The 23,699-nt window shown below is 38.8% G+C and overlaps 1 protein-coding gene across 3 annotated transcripts in view; it reads right to left on the bottom strand.

Annotated features, from left to right (window-relative positions):
- The window catches only part of CDH11 (cadherin 11), a 271,884-nt gene that overhangs the window by 214,554 nt on the left and 33,631 nt on the right, over nt 1-23,699 (bottom strand). For all 3 annotated transcript variants that reach the window (XM_046899483.1, XM_046899477.1, XM_046899481.1), the window contains exon 2: nt 16,884-16,989. The gene's annotated coding sequence lies outside the window, so the exon portion shown is untranslated. The remainder of the gene's footprint in view (nt 1-16,883; nt 16,990-23,699) is intronic.

Below are 23,699 nucleotides of genomic sequence, written 5' to 3'. Positions count from 1 at the left end.
CCTGCCAAACACATCAGGGCTGAGCAGCCAGATGCCAAGCTAACCATGGAGGCTGACTGAGAGGCCTCAGGAACAAAGTGGTCCGATCTTCACACTTCTAAACCTAAGGTAGGTCTCTGAGAAATCGGCCAATATACTTCAGCCAGATATACTCTTAGTACATACAGTTGTTTTTATGTTTTTTCTTTGTGATTTTCCAATTGTGTACAACCAAGAGCTTAACCACGGCTTTCTCAAAAATACTGCTATTGAAGCTTGCGCTGTCTTTAACTCTACAAAAAACCTAAAAAATACCACTTTTACATGAAGTTGCACACGCATCAGGTCCCTTGGTTCTCAGGCTTGTCATGCAGTGCTGGAGTTTAACAAATTGTGGCACATCGTTGACTGAGTGCCAGGAGATGCACCAAAGGTCAGTGCCATGGGCTTGGTGCTGGCTGAGGAGATGTAGTAAAGGGCAATGCACAGCATCAGTCACAGCCGTCTCCTACAATTTATGGCTAGTAAGAAAACTACACAAGCTCATTAAAGATAAGTGCTGTAAAAAAAAAAAGCACAGCATAATAAATTAATTTGCCAATAGCCTGCATTTGTGATTTTTTTTTTTAATTCACATATCTATGTATATGTATTTAAACTAGTTATAAGTCCTTAATTCCTGGCCTTCAGAAGGATGGATGTCTTACACTGCAGGGGAATCTGCAAAAATGAATAGCATTTTGCTGACTTTAGGAAATAGTATTTTCTGATAAATGACACAATTGAACTCTCCAATTTAAACATTTTTCCATTTATGATATGGGGGCCGTTAGATCATTTGGGTAATAAAATAAAGATTGTTGTCTAGCTCTGTTATTTTAAGGATATAACAGTGAGAACGTATTTCATTTTATTCCCAAAGGCAGTAAAAGCAGCCATAAAGCAATCAGAAAGCAGGTAAAGAATGACTCTTATGGCAGGGTAAATGAACGATAATTAGGCAACAAAACAAGAGGCATAAGTAGCTGGAAATCTTTGTTTGCCTGTGCCATCAGGCCCATAGGTTTAAAGATTCTGCTGACAATACTGAAGAGTTTGGGTGAGTAATTATTAGCAATGACATAATGCCAAAACTGGTTTATTTTGCTCATTTAAACCAATCATTACATCCAGTAGGGACTCATCAAGGCAATAAATATTAGAGGAAAAGGGGCTATGCTGAAGCAAAAACAGGTCTTTCAAGTTTAAGATCTTCAAATTACCTGTTTAATTCAAAACCTCCATAATAGGTAGGAAATGAGAACACACAAAATTTCGAACAGTCATAAAACAAACGAGAAGAAAGCAAAGTTACTCCAGTAGATATTGACAGCTCAGTCAGGAAACAAACTTTTCAGCAAGACAATTAGACCCTTTGCACAAGAGCTGACTTAGCAAGTGCTGTATAATATATAAGGCACTGCAGAAGCATAAAGCCTTCTCCTGATACCTGCATGAAGTGCATTCATAGTGAATTCATATGCACCTGCACTAAACATATCCATAGCAGTTCTCATCTGTTCTTGTGCTAACGCCATCTGGTGTACCTAGGTCTTTTCTCCCTCAGACATGGAGGAGGCAGCAACACATGCTGGTCTGGCAATGACTCAAGTCTACAACAGTAGGGCTGTAAGGAATGAGATGGTGGGGCCACTCTGAGCTGTCTAACATGCTTTATGTCCCCTGAGCTTTCCCATAATCCAAGGTATCAGCTCTTCATTATCTCAATTTTGATCAATCCAATGCATTCTTCTGTAGGTAAACCCACAGTCATTTTACTGTGTTACTTTCTTCAGGATTACTTCTAAACTTCTGTGAACTGCTATAGTCAGATTAGCAGCTTTGGGTCTTCAATTAGATGTAATATTTGCTGTTTTCTCGTTATATTCTTTGTCACTCAATAGTTGTACTGAAAACCTTTGCTACCAAAGTATGCACGAAAGCGAGGATCTGCATGAGTTCTTTCAGAGGGATTCCACCATTCAGCAGACTGTTCTAGTTGCAGTCTCACCATCTTAGATAACTTCAGTAAAACTGAAGTATTAAAGCCTAAGGTGATTGATTTCCAATGAATAAAAATGAATTAATTTTGGCATCCCTCCTTATTAACTTCAAGAACAAAAGAAACAAACAAAAGCAGGGAAATATATTTTTAGAGTGCTTCTAACAGTCAAGGAGACCACAAAGGTGAAAAATGTAGAGACCTTTCCTTTTGTAATTCAGCCAAAACTTTGTGCAATATGTTCAAATTGTTGCAGCTGGACATAGAAGGCATTCTAGGGAACAAAAGCTTTTGAAGAAGTAATTTGCACTGCATGTCAAGATATAATGAAGATATTATTTGTGTTGATGTTGTCAAGAACACAGAACACAACACATCTTATAATTGCATCCAAATCCTCCTCCTTTTTTCTCTTTGTAGTAAAGGGTAATGATTTCTCTCTCCTACACAATTTGTACAGGTTTGTTTTGTCTCTGAATCTGTAGAAAACAAACCAAATTAGAAATTCTTGCATCATTACCATCTAGACATTGGGCAAATAGCTTCAACAAATGTTTCACTAGGTGTTGACCTCTATCTGCTCTGTCATCCACTCAATCACTTCAGTACAGTTGGAGAAACTGAGGATGTAGTTTAAAAGATAAAGGAATGGCAAAACTGTCATCTTTGCATTACAGCGACTTTTTCCCTATGCAGTGTGATCTAATATGTAAGAAATCTGGCAAAACGTGTATTAAACTGTTTCATACTGGCATCTCTTGTGGGTCTGCTTAGTGATAATTTTATTTTTTCTAATGATCACGCTAAGACCTACAAAAATGCAAACTTCACTTTCTTAGCGTGACCCCTTTATGTGCTAGGCTTAGGAATTAGATGTCATTTCAGGGCATCTCAGCATCAGCCAAGATTACAGAGCTATATAGTTGCATGGCTTCAGTGTCCCAGGTGGAGAAAAATGCTTGATTTGCATCTCAAATCCTTCTGCTGTAAAGGAGTTGTGCCAGCATGTCTCATTTTCCTCCTAGGACCTTTGATGCCACTTAATTGTTTCAGCTGAATTAACTGAGATCCCCTCAAAAATCTCAGCAGACAAACATGTGGCTTTGTAGCTGCCACACAGAAGCTACTCTATCTCCTGAAACAGGAACTCAGTACAGGCACTTCTCACTCTTCTTGCAGGTCCACAAAAACAAGAAGGACGATAGCTGTGCTCTAGTTGTACTCCTTTTTATGTGCTCTCCTCTCAATTCTGAGATGTGCCATTGAAGAATAAGTGTGACAGGTACAAGAATGAACACAGATTTTGTCAGAGGTTAACGTGTTTTCTCAAGACATCTAGTGGCACAAGATCTGGAACCTGAGCAGAGGAAGTGTCTTAGTTACAAGTTAAGGACAAAGGTTCAAAGAGAGTTTGTCATTTAGGAGAGTGCTGAATGATGGAGGGATAATGATGCATCTTTGAAAGTTCATTTGACAGGAAAGATGCGACCACTGAATTATAGAGTACCTGACAAAGTGATGTTCAGAGGACCAAAACCTGAAACAAGAGGTGAGAGACAGAGGGAGAAGATACTACCAGGTAGGATTCAATTATTAAGCCATAAAACAAAGGAATGAAAACAACAAAAAAAATGTGGGGTGCAAGTCTTGATCAGTAAAGTAGTTCAAGTTCTTATTGTTAAGAAAGATGGCGAGGACAGAAAGGAAAAAAATGTGATGAAATCTGAAAGGAAGGACAGAATAAACTGGTAGGAGAATACACATATTAGCAATAGAAGATTTGATACGAGTGCCAATAGGAATAGAATGTTTTTTGGAAGAGGAGTAGAAAGGGCAGTGTAGAATAAATGCATACTCATCAATTCTTTTCTAATACCAGTATGGAAATTTTAGCTAAACTTCTGTACGGGAATTGCTAGGTCATGGCCTGAACCAACGACTGAGCACCAGATGAGATGATGTGGCTAACCCAGAGAGCTCAGGTGCAAGAAGTGCGCCTGAGCAACAAGAAGCAGTATACCCAGGGTCCACACCTCCTCACCCTCATTTAAGGGTTAGCAGCATCTCTCTTCAGAGATCATGCTTTTCTTGAGATGTCACCAGTCTTTGGAAAGGGTGAGCCACCTACCTCAACAGCACTTTCTAAACTAAGTCTCAATGAATACCGTTCTGAGTGTGCTCCTATCTGATTAGAAGGCACTACCATCGTCTTCCATTTCTCCACAACTTTTCTTCTAACTTTATTTTTTAAAGGAATTGATTTTTTTCATCTCCCTGGCCTTAAAAAATGTCACTGTTCCTATAGTGAAAACATAAGATGGAGCTGCAGGAATTCGGTGTGCCTTGCATATGGTGTTTAATCATCTTAGCTCTTTGACACTGTAAACTTGATTATATCACCATATAATCTGGTCTAGTGTCACTATGTATTACCTCTTCTGCTTTCAATAAAAGAGTTGTCCAAGTCAACACTGCATGACTGGTCTTCATTAATTTATGCTGAGCAGCCCAAAACGAGCGACAGTTGCACCTCTCTCCGCCCTTAATTATCCATGGTGCTGTATTAAAACAGCTTTAGACTGCTGATGCCTCCACTACCTCCTGGGTCCAGAGACTTCAATGCTTTCCCTACATCTGCGGTCCAATCTTCTTTAAGTAATAACATTGCTTTAATTTCTCCAATTTTACTAACCGAGTAGATCTTATTCCTTCTATTACTCGAGTGTTACTTCACCAGAAATAAGGTGAGTTCACAAGAAATTTCATCCAGAAATACACTTTTGGAAAGACTCGTTTGGTGGATAATGTTTGCCATGAAGCAAACTACCCAGTTAACTTGTATGCATCCAGAATAACGTAACACTGCAGCAGCTTCTCAGAAAATAATATCTAGAGCACAGGCTCTAAATAGGACACAAATGAGCGAGAACATAATTTGATAACAGAACAATTGCTCAAAACTTTCTCTCCACAGCAACATAGTTCAATCACCTATGTACAAGTTGTTTGGCACAGTGTACTCATATTTATTAAATTAATGCCATTAAAAGTTGGATCTATTTGATTTCTCTATGGAAAATTTGGAGCAACCTACTGGGCTGATGTGACATTCAAAGGTAGCTTGCAATGAGAAGCATTCAATTATATGCTAGATTGAAAAAAAATCACTATATTTCCAATTCTATAAATACAGTATCAATCAATATACTATCAACCTCACAGCCTATTTAATCACTGTTGAATATTACAAGTCAAACAAAAATATCAATCCATTGCTTTCAATTAAAATCATTACAAACGTTCCTGAGTAAAGCGCATTTTAACTTTTTGGAATTGTAAGACAAGGCTAATTGCCAGATTTTTTTATTATTATTATTTTTATTTTTGCTTTGCTTATACTCTACGGAGTACTGAAAGAACATCAGACAGTGAAAACAAAACACACTCTAGATGTGTTTAATTTGCACATAATATTTTCATAGTGTTACGCTAGATGAAATTTGCCTTAAAACAGAGTTGGAGAGCTCATGCACTCATGCAGTAAGGCACAGAGAATTACTTTTGACTAGCTCACCGCTTTTCAAAATAAAGTGATTCCCAAGCTGAGTTTTTAATCTGCTGCCCATCACTTCTTTTCTTGAAGTTTTAATTTGTCACAAGAAACTGTAATAGATAATCATTGACTCTGAGCTCATTCTGTTCCAAGCAAATAATAAATCATTACCAATAATAAGTAGTGAAACATATTTAGAAACGCACAGATTATGGTATTGATCCTCCTCTCACATTGGATCAAAACACCTCTCTCTTCTACCCAAATAATCTCTCAATTTGCAATGTTCTTAAATCTGTTCCTACATGTTCCTTCAGTGACTTTACCAAAAGGCCAAAAACAGGAAAAAAAAAAAAGCAACAACCTTTTACTGCAATGATATACCTGACAGCTGGTAATACTTCTCCAAAAAATTTGCATTCATCATGACTGCTTTACCAAGAAAATGAGTATATAGGAAAGCCAACTCAATACAACAGCAATGCTGTGGCCACCCTGCAACACCAGGCATCCAAAAGCAATTGAAAATTTCAATTCCTTCCCACTTATTTCCACAATTCTTTCCACTGCAAGTGGTTTTAATATTGTGGCTGAAGCCAAAGGAGAACACCTGCATTACTCTGACAAACAGCTTATAATAAAAATATATACATTCACATATTACTATAATAAAAATAGAAAACCAGTAGAGAAAGTATAAATAAAAATTCAAGAATAAATAATAAAAACGTACATACATATGTTACTATAGTAGTCAATCACTTGAAGTATGTTGCCCTTTAAATGAGGCCTGACAATAGGTAGCAATAAAGTTTTGAACATAATTAAAACACAGTATTGGAGGTAAAACAAGCATAAGAAATCACTAGGTCTAGCTGGTACTTACCTAAGAATTCTAATACAAGACTGTTGAGCTGTTGACTGTAATGGGAAACTCCTTATTTAAGCTATCAGCAATATCAAATAAATGCTGTCAGACATTATACCCAACTTAAAAAGGCCCTTTCATCGGAGAGGTACTGAACAATCATTATTGCTCACCATATCCATAATGATAAGGAAAAGTATACACAATAGTAGGTAGTATGACAGAGCTTGCCAACAAAGCAGCACTTGTGTTCTTTGTAATAAAATTAGAGCAGTATTTAAATGTTCGAGTATTAGATTTTTTTCTTATTGTTATTGTAGTTGGGACTGTCACTTCATTGAAGAGATGCAAGAAGAAATACGACTTTCCACTAGAACAGGAAGTGCAAATTAATGTAAATAAATTCAGACCAATGAAGGACTATATTTAGAAGAATTAAATTCTACTTTTGCATAAAAAGTGATGGATCTAACACACGTAAGAAAAAAGAGTCAAGTGTCCTAAGCTCACTGTTTTAATGGCTGTCAAAATGCCACACATCATGTAATCAATTTTAGGAAAGGAATAGGCAATGAAACAAAAAGCATCGCTATGTTTCTCATCGTGGTGTACTCATATCTCAAACAGCGTATATAGCTGAGGTCAGTAACACTCAAAGGCAGCGTAGAAGAACAGAGTGAAGGGGAAATCAGAACAACGAGTTCGATCAGAGGAATGGTATGCCTTTCATGGAAGGAAAGCTACATGCGGTAATTCTGGAAAACAAGTGGCTGAGAGGAAATATGATAGAGGTCTATAAAACGATGAGTAGTACGGAGATAGTGAATAGGCAATGATTTTTCATTATTTGCCATTATTCAAGACAAAAGTGGTATAAAATGAAATTATGAGCAAGCAGTTCAAAACAACCAAGAAGGACTTTTTCTTCACAACTCATAATTAAATCATACAGCTCATTACCCCAGCATGATGCTCCTGCCAAGAGTATAAATTTTTACAAAAGGAATTAGATAAATTCCTGGAGCGACTGTCCATCTTCAAAGCTTAAGAAGCAACTACTCCGTGTATTACTGGAGCTGAGAGGATGTAATGGAAAAGGCCCAATCTGCAGATACATCTACAGACATATCACAAATTGCCATCTGCTGCAGCCCGCCCCACGACAGGATGCAGTGCCGCACAAGGGTTACCCCACTGATGCAGCTCTTACACTCTCTTTGAGAAATCCCATAACCACACGGCAGGCCCTCTGGTCTCTTATCTTAGAAAAAGCTGGATAGGCAAAGTAGGCAAGCTCGACAGTGATATGATCGATTTCTGGGAATCCAGAACTTAGATTGCCATAGATGCACAGAATGTATGATTTTCACTCAGAGTTGTCACTTTTCCAAAGGATACAACATTACCAACCTACTATGAAGGACATGAAAGCTCCTTCAGAAGATTTAGGATGACTTCAAATTTACAAGGAGCTTGAGATTTCACCTAACATTTTTAAAAATGTTCCTTTTTTCAACTATCTTTATCTTAAGTATCTTAAATATAATTCAAATCTTGTGTAGTCTCAATGACACACCATGTAAAAACAGAAAAGGGGTTGCAAAGGCGAGGTAAAGCACTACGGTCATTTTACAAGTGTATACAAAAACTACATTTTTGCCAATTTTTCAGTTTGTATATCAAAACTGAAAATTCCTTCATTTGTAGAAATAAGACGATATTTGAGAAAAACAAATACTCAACTTCCAAATACTATGATTTCATCCTCTGTTAAGCCAAAATACACTGCTCAGTCTTACCACATTAAATTTGATGGAGATAGGTCTCCCAGAAAGATTCTCCCAACTTGCAGTGGAACTGCGTCTGTTCCAATCAGGACTGCAGGAAGGAACTGTCTCTGCACCAATACAACAAAACCCAACTAACAGTACAAGACCACAAAGTAATTTGCTACAGTTACAGACCACAAGCCTAGATGGCAGAACTATCAGTCTCAAAACTAATATGGTGCAGAATGAAACTGATGGATCTATAACCAACAGTATTTCACTTCGTTTCAGCTCCTGCTGCCACTGCTATGCTGATAATCTCCTCCCTAAACATCAGCTGCAGGAAATATCATGCATCTAATGAGGCACTATTAAATCACAGGTACCTCTACCAGGAAAAGTTGACTGGGCTGACAACTTCTCCCATTTGAATGAATGGAAAATAGAAAAGAATTGTGATAGGAGAAAAAAAAAAAAAAAAAAAAGGAAGCAGTATTTGCTTTAAGATGTTCTGGGTCCCTGTAGCACTTTTCTTGAGAGGTTTTTATTCTGATGACCCATTTATTGATAACAGATCTTGGGAGCTCTAGAAAATGCAGATTAATTCTGGGAATTGTCTGCCTCAGATTTCCTGTTCTATTTTCACTTCCTCTCTCCCCACATTTCTGGTCAACTACTTCGGTGTTTCTGTCAATGACAAAAAAGATTAAAGTAAGCTAGAGTGCTTATTTTCCAAAGTCGCTTTGATACAAGATGATAAGAAGTACTCCCAGAAAGAGAAATCTACCAGATTGATTAATTAATGTAATCATTCATTAAGTGACTGACTGATCTAACAAAGAAAAGATTTATACTGCCCTCATGTAGTGATATTCCCTGCAGTTTGCCTGCTGCTGAGAATACTCAGCGAAGTTAGGAAAAGACACATGAAATATAGTCAACATGTAACCCAAAAATAAGGCTGAAAGTAAAAGAAAACAAAAAACCAATACAATACATCCATTGGTTCCCAATAGACTCTTCAATTCTTCAGCATCTTAGACTCTAGAACGCCATCTAATAGCTTTTTTTGCTTCTTATATTAGCTCAACATTAGTGATGTATTAAACTCAGACATGATGACTGCCCTGATGGGGTATCAGGAAAAAAAAACAATGCACAGTATTAGACATTTTTAATTAGGCATTTTAAAATAATTTCCTGTGTGCTTTTATGATCAAACAACACAGTACAAAATAAATATTTAAAACTTATCTTAAAAAATAGCTACCCTGATAAGCATAATTTGGAAATCTTTAATGAATTCACCTCAATTAGCCTTTAATTAAATAGCTCATTAAAAACTGATTTGATTATTGCTCCTGAAGAAATCCTTGTTCAACTGTTACGATAGAAAAGGAAGTCAATGAAGGTAAGATCAAGCACGTTTTGGAACAGTCTGAAAGTCATATTGTGACAGGGGAAAACTCCCTCAACTTCTTACAACATCCAACACAAGATCAACAAAACACATAGCTGATAAGACCCAGAAAAATAGGGGTTGCGTTGTTTTACTCATAATTCTATTGAGAAAGAAAACAGAACTCATCATCCATCCTGAATAATTCAGCTCTCTTCAATACTGCTTAATACCAGCCTGGTCTAGTCTACACTGCCAGAAGAACTAGAGCTAAATTTAAGATCTCTGCAGTGGAAAAGAGAGCACCTTACAAGTTCCCATGCACACAAATACAGACCAACAAGGACATTTCACACAGCAAACACATTCAGGGCTGCTTGGAAAAATAGTACATAAAACTACATGTTAGCTATGCACAAGAGAAGAGCTATCATGGCTTAAGGATACAGGAAGGGAAAGCTTAATGTAGTGGTACATTGCTTTTTATTAAACCAATTCATGGGATCAGTGAAAAAAACTCCTAATTGCCTACATGCTACTTCAGTTGATCTAACAGTATTTGTTTCCTCTATAAAATACACTTCAATTACAGCTGCTTTATGTTGTTTTGAGTCAAGTTAACATGACAACCTAGGTTAGCTTGAAGTGAGACAGAATTAAAAACCCAAAGAGAGGAATACAAAAGAGTAGGGACAGGCTGGTAGCAGGAAAAACAAGAAGTATAAATAGATCTTCATATGCTACTTTAACGAGTAGCAATTTTTTTCCTCTTCTATTGGGAAGGAAACTAAGGCAGGAACAAGATTGTCATACTGGCATGGCCTTGTGTCATTGCTTTACTGTATTACCTGAACAGGTCACTGAACAGCAGGATTTAACACTGTCTAAATCTAAGCCACATTCTGTCACTCACACATGTTACAAAGCATACAGAGCCAACAAATTCATTCTCCAGTCACAGGAAAAAAAAGCTTAGGAACAGTTTTTGCCTGTAAACTCCTGTCTGCTGGCTTTAGGCAGGGTCTTTATTTCCCCTTGAGCTGTTATGCTCCTCCAGAAAGGTCAGGAAGAGACTACCCTCAGAAAAAGAGCTGACAGCAATTCAGATGCTTCAAGTACATGAAAAAGTAGCATTATTAGCATATAAATCCAATACAATGCAAGAGTAAACACTAATAATATTGTTGCAAATATTAATAATTTAAATCCAATAGAACAAGCTTCTCAAGAATGCATACATATGTTATGAACATTGCTAATTTAGCTGAGTCTAAAAATACATATTTTAAATATTTTGTTTCATTCCATCAATGATTAATACATATGGATAGACACTTAACAACTTATTCATATGGAAATAAGCAGTGACATTCCAGGCCCTCTAAGCAATCAATAACTTTTAACCAGGATCTGCATTTTCTTCTCTGTTATATCAGAACTCACAAGGGCTCTCACAGGCTCTCTGAGACTAAGGAAACAAATGTATTATAGTAACTATCAAAGACTGCTAAGCACAAACATATCACCTCTGACTCAGAAAATCCATGGATCCTAGCAAGCTCACAAAAAAAGCTGAGCAAGTCCCAGTGCATTTCTCTTACACTACTCTCCATAACCAGCCTTATAGCTGCAGAAAGGTATAGTAGTGTGATACAGTTCATTCAGTGTTTGAAATACAAGCAAATGCTAAATACTGTATTTGAGCAAAGAAAAATAAAAATAATTAATTGAAAGCATGCACTATGTCAAGACTGACGGTGAGTGCTGCAGGGAAGGTGAAATCATGCCATGGGCCTCTTGCAAAGCATAGGAACCATTTTCACAGCTCTGGCTCAGTGCCCCACCAGCACCACCTCCACTGTATGCTGGTCACATGAAAGGCATTCACACAAACAGTCCTTGCCACTTCATTCCACAAGCAGCGAGCTGTGACATCCTCAAGAAGTGCATTCCTTCTCTTCTAATCAAGGGCCAATTCTGGTATAACCGACAGATCACACTGTCCCCAAAGCTCACCTTCCCTGTCTTCTCTTCCTCTCCCCGTGTTCAGGGGATATCCAAGCACACACAGAAGGCAGCACCATTTCACAGCAATGCAGCCTCAATATAGCCTCTACTTGGCAATAACCTTGTAGTGTGTTCCCCCTCCACCCCCTTCCTTTGCTTGGGAGGGTCATTATTTTATAATACTTTGTATATCACTAATATTTTCCTCTCTTAAAAGACCTTCAGGAAGATGTGTCAGCAATTTACACTGTAAATAGGAAAGGAAGTGGATTATTAACATTAGAAAATTACCTGCTGCCTGGATGGGCCTGACACAATAAGATCCAAAGTTCAGACATTCACAGTACTTGATCATGAGATTGAGCTCAGTCATTCAGACACGGCCACAAATTTCTTTACTTTCCAATCACTTCACAAATCACATTACCATAAATTACTGAAATCTCATCAACAATGAAACGTTTTATGAAAAGAAATACAAAGCATAGGTCACAGTCAAGCTGATTCTAATGAATATTCCTCTTTCTGCTAACAAATCTTAGATTACAACATGCCCTTCACTGAGCGCGCTTCAAAGAGAGGAGACTGTTACAAGGCTGAACATCACCACCACTGGCCACAACGAGCATCTCCAAAATGGTGTGCCTGCTTAATTAGAGATCTTAATTCAGATTTCATTGTACTTGCCCTTCTGAAGAACTGAAGTCAGCTGTGCTGATGGTAAATTCATGCTGAGAGTCTTTTTAACCCTCCGCCCTGGAGACAAAAAAATAGAAACCTGAGCAGACTGGGGAAAAAATAAACAGAACTGCATGGAAATGGCTTTCAGAGGAAAAATGAGAGGCAAACTAATACTCTTGACTCCTTTGTGCCATAGGACGATACACTGCAGCCTTATTTTGCAACCTTAACAGTGAACGAGCAAGACGACAATCAAAATATCTGATAAAGCAGGGAGAGGCACGGATCAATAACCAGACACTACAAGAGAATCCGTATTAACCTTAGGAAGTGAGAAAAAAACCTCTATCTGCAGCTCTCAAATTCAAATCTAAGAGGAAAAACAGGTAAAAAATACAGTAAGTTCCCACTACACTTAAGTTTACCATATTTTTCCTTTCCATAATTCTTTGAAATACTAAATTACTCAGTAAAACACATCTACTTCTCTGTTTACACAGTGCAACCATTTTGATTCTACCACTGCTTCCCTAAATACCTTTTTCTGTCAGAGTTTTGTCTCAGGACATTGGATACTTCAGCCTTGTATGCAAGCATTCTATATCCTCAACAGCAGCTTCTGCAATGGAGGTGCTTTCACAGTTATGCTCCACTTTTGTGCAAAAGGCCACACCAGAAACAGAGGCTGGTACAGGGCATGCAGCAGGGGAGGTTGTAGCTGTAAAGTTGGAGAGAATAGGCAGAAAAAAAAACAACTGGAAAGTGATTTCTTGCCCAGGTGGGATTTGGGAGGTTACCATAGCACAGTGAGGGGCAGAGGCTTGGGGCAGAATTTCTGCTCCTTTAGAAATTTTCTTTCTGCTTCCTCTTTTTTGGTATGTGATTTGCAGAATACTCTAAAAAGCCTCCACTAAATCCATTTGCTTTGTGTAACTAAGTTGTTATGGTTCCAGATTAATAAAGAGCTTACACCTATTCAGCAGCACAGTTAGTGCAGGTCTTGGGCACTGCCTTCATTAGAAACCAGTTCTGTTTAGCATGGAAAGTGAAGGGGCAAGAGCTAGCAGACAGTCTAAGCAGGTGCTGTGCTCATCATTAATAACAAGTAGTAAGCTGTAGGAGGAAACCATGTAACTGGCCTTGGAACTCCCTAAGGGTTTCCAGTTCTCCTGCACTTTCTGATAATATACTGCACATACAGCTCAAGAATCAACCTAAGTGACATAAAATATAATTTGATGAATAGAGGAGAACATCCAGGAAGCATTCTCCATGGTTGTAAGTCTACATTATAGGAGAAATCATGCGTACTCTGCCTATTATCAACACTTCCCTTCATTCAAAAGAAAAAAAGCCATAGCCTTCCACTTATGTGTGGAACGGGCACGATCCAAGACGCTCAGGTTTCATTATCCCAAAACTACTTTAAAAGTAACTTGAAAAATTGTGTGTGTGTTTCTACATAGATGATGTAGTTTCCAAAATGCAGATAAAAGTAAAATGAATTCCACTGAACCACTGTGAGGAATCACTGCACTGACTCGAGCCATTCTTCTACACACACCAGAACCAAAACCCAAAATCACGCCTGAAGGTGATGCTGGGGAGCGATCTCCTTTCCCACGTCATTCTCATCTCCTATCTCATCTTTTTGGCCCTGAATCTCGTAAAACTAAAAAGAGATCACATCTGAATTTAGAACTGTAAGGGCTTAAATGTCCTTCATTTATAAATTTTGCTTATCCAGGTTTTTAATTTTCACGTGATTCAAAAGAAACACAGTAGCAACCAATGACTCTGATTCATGAAGAAGTAAATGGCACCCACGATGTTTTTTGTCATATCACATGAACTGAAGTATTAAGTTGTCACTACTTCACCCAGGTGACATTTCCTTAGCACAAAGGGAAGTTCCTCGCACTTGAGCTCACAGTCTGGCCATGTATTTTTCAGAGCTGTACAACTAAGTCCGTACTGGTGTTTTTATGAAGCTTCTATACATGAGACAGTTGCCATTTTGTGAGACAAACATCAATAAATAAATAACCAATATAGCATGGAACCATATAACATGAGAATCACACTTTCTCTCCTTACTGAGGCTTTATACCTCTCCTCTTCTCTGCTTCCTTTGAAATTGCTCCTACTTGCACCATAATATCCTTCATGACACAAAAAATTACACTCCTTTTCCCCAAAGTTCTATTTAGTAGTAAACACCTCCAATAGTTCTTCAGTTTTGAAGAAAATACAGAGCCTAAATGACACATCTTGGTTAAAATATGTCATGATCAAAGATTAAGTCCTCATCATGAAATGGCAGTTCTTTGTAAGATGCTTAAGAGGATAAAACTTTTGTGCGACAGATGTCACAATAAAACAAAGTAAAACTGTAGGATCCAGGAAAATATAACAGTCTTTTATTCTTCTCGTCAGTGATGATAAATAGGGGGAGGAAAGGGAAATAACTTATATGCATTTATCTTGACACATCAGTTTTGGTGCATGCAACACTTTAAGCAGTCAAAACTGAAAAAAAAAAATCTTATCAGGCCTGCATTAAATGGATTTGTCTACGTTTAGTTGAGTTATATTACAAATTACAGTTGCATATTAATACATCTCTTGAGATTTACTTGTGCATCTGTGAGCCTCAAGAAGTGAAATATTTTACTCTCATCATCATTCAACTCATGGCATAACAACGCTGCTTTCGCTGCACTTCACCAGGCCCAACTTTTACTGTCTAACCACTGCACTATTTTTCATAACAACAAGGCTACTGAAATTAAAAGCAAGGCAAGAAAGCAGAAGAAACTGGGGAAGCGTGGTGGGCAAAATATATACCACACCTACAGGAAGCCCATCCAATAAATGCATTTCATTTCAAAAAAAGCAGGTGATTCCTAAAGTCTCACAGCCCCACGTTTTTACCAAATGCTCAGGAAGTGCCATTAGACAAACCCAGGACAGGCAGTCTGCCCGACTCCAGATATTCAGTTCTGCTATGTTGACGTGCAAGCAAAACCTTCAAACACAAACTTAGCAAGTTCATTTCTAATGCACAAAATTGAAGTTACACAAATATTAGCTAAGTCCATCCGCACAGGTTATAACACCCGTGTGCAAGCAATGAAAAATTACAATACTAATTTCCTAAAGTATATACTCTAAAACCTCTTTTAAACATACAGTAACAGTAATGAAAACATTTGATTTCAATGTAACACATTGACACTCCGGTGCCTGACATTTTAAAGACTAATTCCTTGCTACCTATCTCTCACTTTTTCAGAATTACATTTTATATCTGTGCTCCTACAGTGGAAGCACTGGCCTTCTCTCCATTTTGCAGAAAGATATCAAGAGACAAAACATATTAAGCCTTCTCCTACACATCTCACATACAAGCTACGTTAAGCATAATCCACAAATTTCTCATCATCAAGGCCCTAAGAAGAAACTTCCTAGTCTGAATATCAGAAATAAATATGTTTTTGCCATTACAGCTATGATCCACACAGGAACACAGAGGCAGAGGAAATAAGTTACTTTATTTGCTCACACAAATCAACCACTGTAGAAGGAAAAGCCTCATAGAGCCTCCTACCCCATGCCAGAAAAATAACACTTTAGTCTTCTTAAACAACTCACTCACTCAATACAAATAAGCGTTTTCCAGCAGTCGAAGAGCACCCATTAGGCCCAGTTGTACTTTGAATGCCAAGAAATACAGCTTTGGTCAACTTTATATTTGCAGCGATTTACATGTATTTTGTTTCCTGATGTGCATTGTTCCTGGCGCTCATATGAAGCGAGGCAAGGCAGATACCCAATAGCTTCTTTCTTCAAATATTCACTGTGATTAACTGAAGGATTAGATTTCTAGTTCTGTAATGGCTTCATTTTTAAAACCTTTGAATGTTCAGACCCCATGCTTAGAGAGTGGTTTTACTTGCTAGGAAACAGATGTGAAAAGAGAACACTGACAATCCAAGGACTGGACTGGCTTTTTAAATATTAATGGAGCATTAACAGACACATTCCCCAGGCATGACTGAACTGCGTTTTTCACAGAATTCTATAGATCAGAAAACAAATAGAACCAACACTATGTGCTCCTCTAACTTCAGCCTTGTGTAGAGCAGCTTTACCAGCTTCCAGTGTTTACCCAGCTCCTACAAAGCTGGGCTCAGTGGTCAATTAAAAGACCTGCCCTTATTTCCCTTCTTCTGAGATTGCATCTCATAAATAGGGCCAGAAGAGTCTCAGGAATTATTCCATCAGCACAGTAATATTTTGTTGTCTCATGTAGGGGCCTTCAGTGCATTCTTACCCACAACTACATGTACAAGGAGTAAAACAGATCACCCATTGGCCCGCCGCTTGAGAATTGTGCAGAATGGCTTTCATCAGTGCCGAAGCACAGCAGAGACCTCTTCCAGCATGTAGGGTTGCAAAGCAAAGTGCTCTTAGATTTGCATCTCATTTGAAGAAACAGACAATTTCAACATGCAAAAAATGTCTTCCATACAGTTATCAAAAGTAATAAAACACTACACAGTGCCATGCTTCCAAATTCTTACCTTTCATGTCACCAGTCTTCCAAACTAGGCAAAGCGCTCCTTTCCACTCTTCAAAGCAGGTTGCTTCACCTCCTCTCGTGGCCCATGAAAAGCACACCCACAGCTCCTAGAAAATTTTACACAAAAAAAACAGTTTAGAGGAATTAGAGTTGATGATGATTTCTGACATTCTGCATAAAGTAAGAGATGTCTTCCAAGCCTGAGACACAAATCAGGAGGGTTTCCCTGGAACCTGAGCTACATAGATTTACAGTCACAGGCAAAATCACAATTCTGATTTGAAATATAATTGCCAATGTGCAACACTAGCTTCGTCATTAGCGTGAAAGCAACAACTACAAGACCTACACAAAATCTTTTTCAACTCAACACCAACAAGGTTTAATAAACAACAGACATATTTGAAGTAGCACATGCTTTCCTCGCTGCAGAAGACTTTAAGACTTATTTCAGAGGTGATCTCATTTACTCCATTATGGGAGGGATATATGAGTAATATAGAGCAATGGATAGACAGGAAAAATACATTTTTCTGTATAGAACACGCACAAACCTATTTATGATATAAATAAATAAAACCCAGAAAATAATCTTGGTGAATTATATATATACACACACACAGTTTATGTAAAATGAAATGAAAAACATGAATCAACACTTAATAAGCCCAAGATATCTTTCCACAGAACAGCTGATAAGCATTCTCCTCTCCTTCTCTCCCACAGCAGCACTGAGCTCCAACTGAGTAAAATATTTTTGGACACTTGATGGTTTGATCAAAATCTCCTGAAAGGTTCTCTTATGTCTCCTTTGTTTCCTGTTCTTTACATTTCATCCAGTACAACAACAGGGGAAAAAAAAAAGAAAAGAAAGACTTCTGTTATTTCAGCTGGTAAGAATTTAACAGCCTCACTGTAAACGCTGTGAAAACTGACAAAAAGATGCTTACTGCCTGTGGCATGCTAAAGGAAGGAGTACTTTCTCAAAGACTCTATTGTTCCTAATAGTAAATAATCAAACAAAAATATTACTGGAGTCACACGGTAGTTAATGACCAAAATATACCTGAGTAAATTAAAATTCTTCACAGCTTTCATTGTTTAATCCTTAGTCTAAAAATGCTAAGCATCGTATTATGTACAAAATATGACAAAATTGGGGCCCAATCCAGCAGAAACGTCTCAGGCCTCCCTGACTTATGGAGACAGAGCGCCTCACTGGAAGCGGCTCCATTTTATTTAGAGAAAAGGCTGTAGCTGCTGATGTCAAGGTGCATGTCAATAGAGCAGCCACGAACTGCAGAGCAGATCAGGTACAGGAAGGGGTAAGGGTCATCAAAACCCCGACTGCCTCTCACCCGATGCCAGATTCCAAGTACAACGTGAAATAATTCTATTGCTAACCTCCACAGCACACGAAAAACACAAAAGGACTACTTTACGGACTTCCACTCTTACAAACTTCTAATTAAGAGCCACATCCTAAAACATTTCTTAGGTATTTTTTGTATGTGCTTTAGTTCAGTTCAATTTTGCCACTTAAAGTCACTCACAATTTCAGTTACGCCCATTAAATGTATCACCAGTTTGTGTCTAGCTCTCCAATCTCAACACTACCAGACTTTTTCTTTGGACCACACAGCTAGTTTGAGTTGCTGCAGCTGTTAGATGAAGGTCAGTTATTATTTAGTCTTATCTACAAGTAACAAAAACCGAGGAAAGCAAAACATAGCATCATTTTCCACAAGAGTATTATAGACCAGCTCCTGGAGAGACAGGAGAAAATGCAATACATTCTCTGTCAGGTAATTTGGGATTTGAGGGGGAGTGTTGACATAATTCTGATGATACCTTTATCTCTCTTTTTTTTTTTTTTTTTTCTTCTTAAAGGAGTTTGATAAACACAGTAAAACTTTGTGATGTGATAGCAAAATAGCAGGGCAGCAGACCCTGTCGCTTCGCTCAACCACAAGTGCCTCAGCTCTCTGGTTCGGAATTTTCATCCATTATCTTTAAGTGGTCACCTCAGAAAACGCCTACAGAAATGCCTATCAAGAAAACAAAACGATACAGAAAAAAACCTACTGATTGGAAAAGGCTGTTTTAGAAATCCATTATAATCTCATCAATTGACAAAATCGTATTTCGAACTACCAGTGGCAGGAAGTCAAAGCAGGGAAAAAGCTGCTAGTAGCTAAATTAATCCATTCTAAATTCTCTTCTATGATTGAAACCAAGCATAGCTAATGACGTGAAACCTCCAGCAAGTTTCACCCACTCTGATTTAGTTACAAGGCTGGTGCCTGGCGTCAAGGAGGTAGCTTTGGTCACTGGGATAGCACTGCCGGGCTCAGCCTTTGGGCTCTGTACAGCCCGATGCAGGGTGTGCAGCCAGGAGCTGGAACAGCTGCGCTCGAGCTGTGACAACCAGCTGGATGCTGTGACCGTGACAGAGGAAAAGAGAAGGAAAAAAAAAAGTGGCTTCTTACATTTACTATGACTGCCAAAATTGTCATCTTCTCAGTGTTTAAAGCAGACAGGTCTCCAAATACAACCAAATGCTGCAATACCTTCTAAAAATTGCCAAGTACAAGAAAATGTCTTTCAGACTAAATAAAGTCAGTAATGACAAACACATGAAGCAAAACTTTGTAGGGTAATATAGTGATTAAATCTGAGCACTATGCTTAGCTTTCCAGATAACTCTGGTGCCAGACACAGTGTGGTTGGCATCCTTATGGCTGTGGGCTTTGAAAATGATTTCCTCTGAAAAAGACTTCTATCCTCCATCTATCCAGAAAGATAATTTCCTTTTTCCCGTCTGCTCCTGCTAGAGAGGACAGTTCCTGCCAGCATACTGCAATGTCCGTATACCTGCACAGTCACACGCTGCATTTGCAAAAGGAGAATTAGAACATGCTCATTTAAACTAATGCTTGCTAACTGTATAACAATATAAATTTGCAAGAAAGACGTTGAAATGGAAATTGTGTATTTCATAACACGTGATTAACAGTTCACTAAAAGAAGGCTGTCCAAATTATCAAACAATAGAACCATATTCTGCAATGGCAAAAATAAGCTTGAAGTTATTCTAAGAAAAACAGTGACATCTGAAAGTTGTTGAGGGCATTTTTTTGTATTTTTTTTTTTTTAATCGTTATTGCCACTTGGCTATTAAAACTTGCACAGAAAATCTTCCAGGAGTTCTGAAGCAGAGCTCTCCTAACCTCTCTCTTTTTCTCTGTAGTCTGTACTAATATGACCCTAAAGTTCCAGCAGGAAACAACTCCAACAGCTTTTACCTGAGAAGAGTAATAATTGAACGCAACTTGAACTTCCGAAGTTTCTGCCGAAGAGACTAGAAGTTTATCTTACAAAACACTGTGAACCTCATAGAGCACTTTCAAAAACACTTAAATACAAAAGGGATCTTTGCTCCTTAAAAAGAGAGACAGAGAAACACAGTACAGCAAACTCCATCTTTCAGTCCAGACATGTTCTGTGCTTAGGAATCCTGAGAAGCCCCAGAAAGATCACACACATCCCAACGCAGAGAAGCAGCACTGCATGACTCTTCACAAGGATACGGTCTCTCTTTTTCTTGGCAGCAGCCAATGCTCGTGAGCAGGACAGAAGTTACTGAGGGACTGAAGACTTGCATTTGATAAGGATTCAAACCCTCAGAGGAAAGAATGGTAATCTAAAAAAAGGCACTGTATTAACAAAGGCTTCTAGAGAAATGTTACGTTGCTGGAAATGAGAATACAAAAAATGAAATGCATTAATTATTTAGGTAAATGAGCAGTTACTAAAAAGACACAAAATGTCAATTAATTCTAGAAGCGTTTCTATTCTTTTAGCTGCTTTATTTTTAGGCTACAGGATTGCTTCTTGTGTGAAACAGAGACCATTTCTCTGTGCAAATAACATGAGATCAAGTGAGCAGTCCAACACTGCATTATGCAGCTGTGAAATACTAAGTTTGAATTTGGTGGAGTAAACTCCATCGCTTTTTTTGCATTCTTCAGTCTATTTTCTGTATGTTTCCCCTGGAGTTTTAGCATACAAGTATATCGATATATATGTTATGGTTTTATGATTTTTTGGTATTGGTATTCCACATCACAACATCACGCACATCACTGGGAGTTAAGGAGTTAATGCTCCACTTCCATGGGCTGCCGATTTTCTGAATATCTGGCTCTCAGAAGAGAAGAACCACATACCCCAGAGGACTTTGTGTTCAGAGGGAAGATAAAGCTGGCAAGCCATAGGACCTTCTCTCTGTCGCTGCCTGGCAGTGTGGGTGTGCCCCCCAGCCATTTTGCCTTCAATTCAGAGTAAGGCCTTTGGTTTCGGACACTCTCCCTCTCATTTTTATTTGATTTATTAGCCTCAAATCCAATTATATATCACATTATATTGTGTTATCTTGCATCTTGATATCATATTTAGTAAATTAACTTTCCTCCTCAGGTCATTGCCTCTGTTCTGTTTTTAGGCCCAGCTCCCATCTCCCCACCCTTCCCCTTTTCCAGGCCGGTGGGCCTGTGGGCCTGCTGCTCCCCTGTCACGGACACAGAGAGATCTAGGTAACTCCATGACCATATATATATACACTTTTTTTTCCCCCCCCCAATATCTGAACAGAACTGTACAAATTGTATGCAACTAATAGACACAGCGTGGACTGGAAAATACTGACCTGCACCTTACAGGTCTGTCCACGTAGACCTTCTTCATTAAAGATGAAAACATTAGTGAGGAGGCCAAACAAAAAAAAACAACCAACAAAGCAACAGTCCTAGTCTGTCAAGGGGCACTAATTCATTAGCTCAGAAAGAATGTAACAAAACTCCCCTTTAGCTGCCACACACAAAAGTTAAGAGGTGTCAAATGAGTTTCTGCATGTGCCAAATCAGACCGCAGGATGTGGTGTGAGGGCCACAGCCGCCATGACAGAGTACTGTCTGACAAGTGCCGCTGTAGCGATCACCCTATCTGATGCTGTTTATGATGTGTGTATGCTTGGAAAAACACCCAAATTATCAAGACCAAATGTTCTGCTTGCACAAATCTATGCAACTTCGTGAATCTCTGTGAAGGTATCTGTGAAATCCATTTTGATTCCTCAGTATGGTAGCCTAAAATGGAGATTTCAAAGGCTGTGGGTGACTTGTATTTTCCTTTGTAAAAACAGACAACATGCAGCCCCTTGGCTGTAAAAAATTAGCAATATATCATATGTGTGCGTGAAAAACTTCTCCATGAAAGGGGCTCTTTGTTTTGTGATGATTAAATGATTCATGACCACAGAACTGTGATGCGGATCACTACCAGTGACTTGGGACATGTTTTAAATCAGTAAGAAAGTTGTTCACACTTTTAATGCATTAGCATAAATCAGGGCTTCCCCCCCCCCCCCCCCCAGAAGTTCTCTTCTAAGCTGGTGTGCATCAGAGCAGCCTCTGAGACCAGCCAGGCCCTTACATTTAACTGCAGAGCTGTACAATTAAGCCTAATAAAATTAGGGTTACATTCATATAGGGAGATTTGCATAGTATAAGGTAACACAAACACCTACAAATTTCAGCAGAAATTGTGTGCAGTTTCTTCTACCCCTGTGATAATTCCACATACCAGCAACATGTTGTGAAACAAATGGATAGCATTTTAAAAGTTAGTGTTTCTCCTAACCACTTAACTGATGACGTACTCTGCTTAGCAAGTGGTTCCAGCCTATTACTGATCTGCATTCAGACTTCATCCTAAACTTTTCCATTTGCTGAGGAGGAACACAGAAATGTACTATTCAGTCCACCAGGCAGGCCCCCAGTTCTACAACACCAGCTCTAACTTGTTCAGTTTCCCAAGCTGAGACTATGATGATTTCACATGGTAACCAATCCACAGACTGAAGGGCTAACAGCACATGGCAAGACTCAAGGGCCCACATTCCCTAGCCTGCTGCACCCCAGGGGCAGCAGGAAGAATGCTTAGGGCAGGCTCACACCTTGTCAATAAAGCAAGAAAAAGGCAAAGCTTGTGGTTTTACTCAGCATCCATCTGCACATGGATGTTTACAGGGAAATGCTTCAGAGTACAGGATAAGGTGAAACATGTGAATAGCACTTTTCTATCAGCAGCCTTGTGTTCTGTCGTAAGAGGTTTATCTGGTCCGTAGATTAGCTGGCAGGACTGCAAAACTACCTGCCACATTTCTGTGTCATCAGGAAGTAGAGCCTATAGTGATGGCATGTTTCTGCCCCAGCTCCAGGCTCCAGCTTTACGACCAAAACACAGTGTGTCCTGCAGCAGCCCCAGCTGATAGCGGAGACCAGCAGCAGCTCCACACATGCCCCTGTAGGAGCACCAGTGCCTTCTCCCAGTAAGAAAAGAAGCCACAGAACAATTATCTGAGTCTCTGATTACATTAATAACCTACTAGTTGGCTTTGCTCTAAGGAACATAACTCCTCTTTATTGCCTGTAGTTTGGAAAGCTCTTTGTATCTGGCAGAAGCGAGAATGAAGCCAGGCACCCAGCTTTCAGCCCAGCTCACACTGCTGGGTTTGAGTTATAGGTGGCCAAACTCTTCTCTTTATACTCTTCTGGCCAGCTTTGCAAAGGTTGCTCTATTAAGGAAGGATTGGCTGGACTGCAGGAGGCAAAGAGCTTTTCTTGCAGTACTTTTTCACGTCCTCCCATCGAGATGTTTCCGAGCTAGGAAATATTACGAAACAAAGAACGGGTCCTGCTGTTGATTAAATAGCTGTGATTTAACTAGTAGGAAGTTTGCACATCTGTTTCTTTGT

Source organism: Gallus gallus, chromosome 11 (assembly GCF_016699485.2).
Source record: "Gallus gallus isolate bGalGal1 chromosome 11, bGalGal1.mat.broiler.GRCg7b, whole genome shotgun sequence".
Taxonomy (NCBI): domain Eukaryota; kingdom Metazoa; phylum Chordata; class Aves; order Galliformes; family Phasianidae; genus Gallus; species Gallus gallus.
Note: the sequence above shows the minus strand (reverse complement) of the source record. Positions and strands in the feature narration are given on the sequence as shown.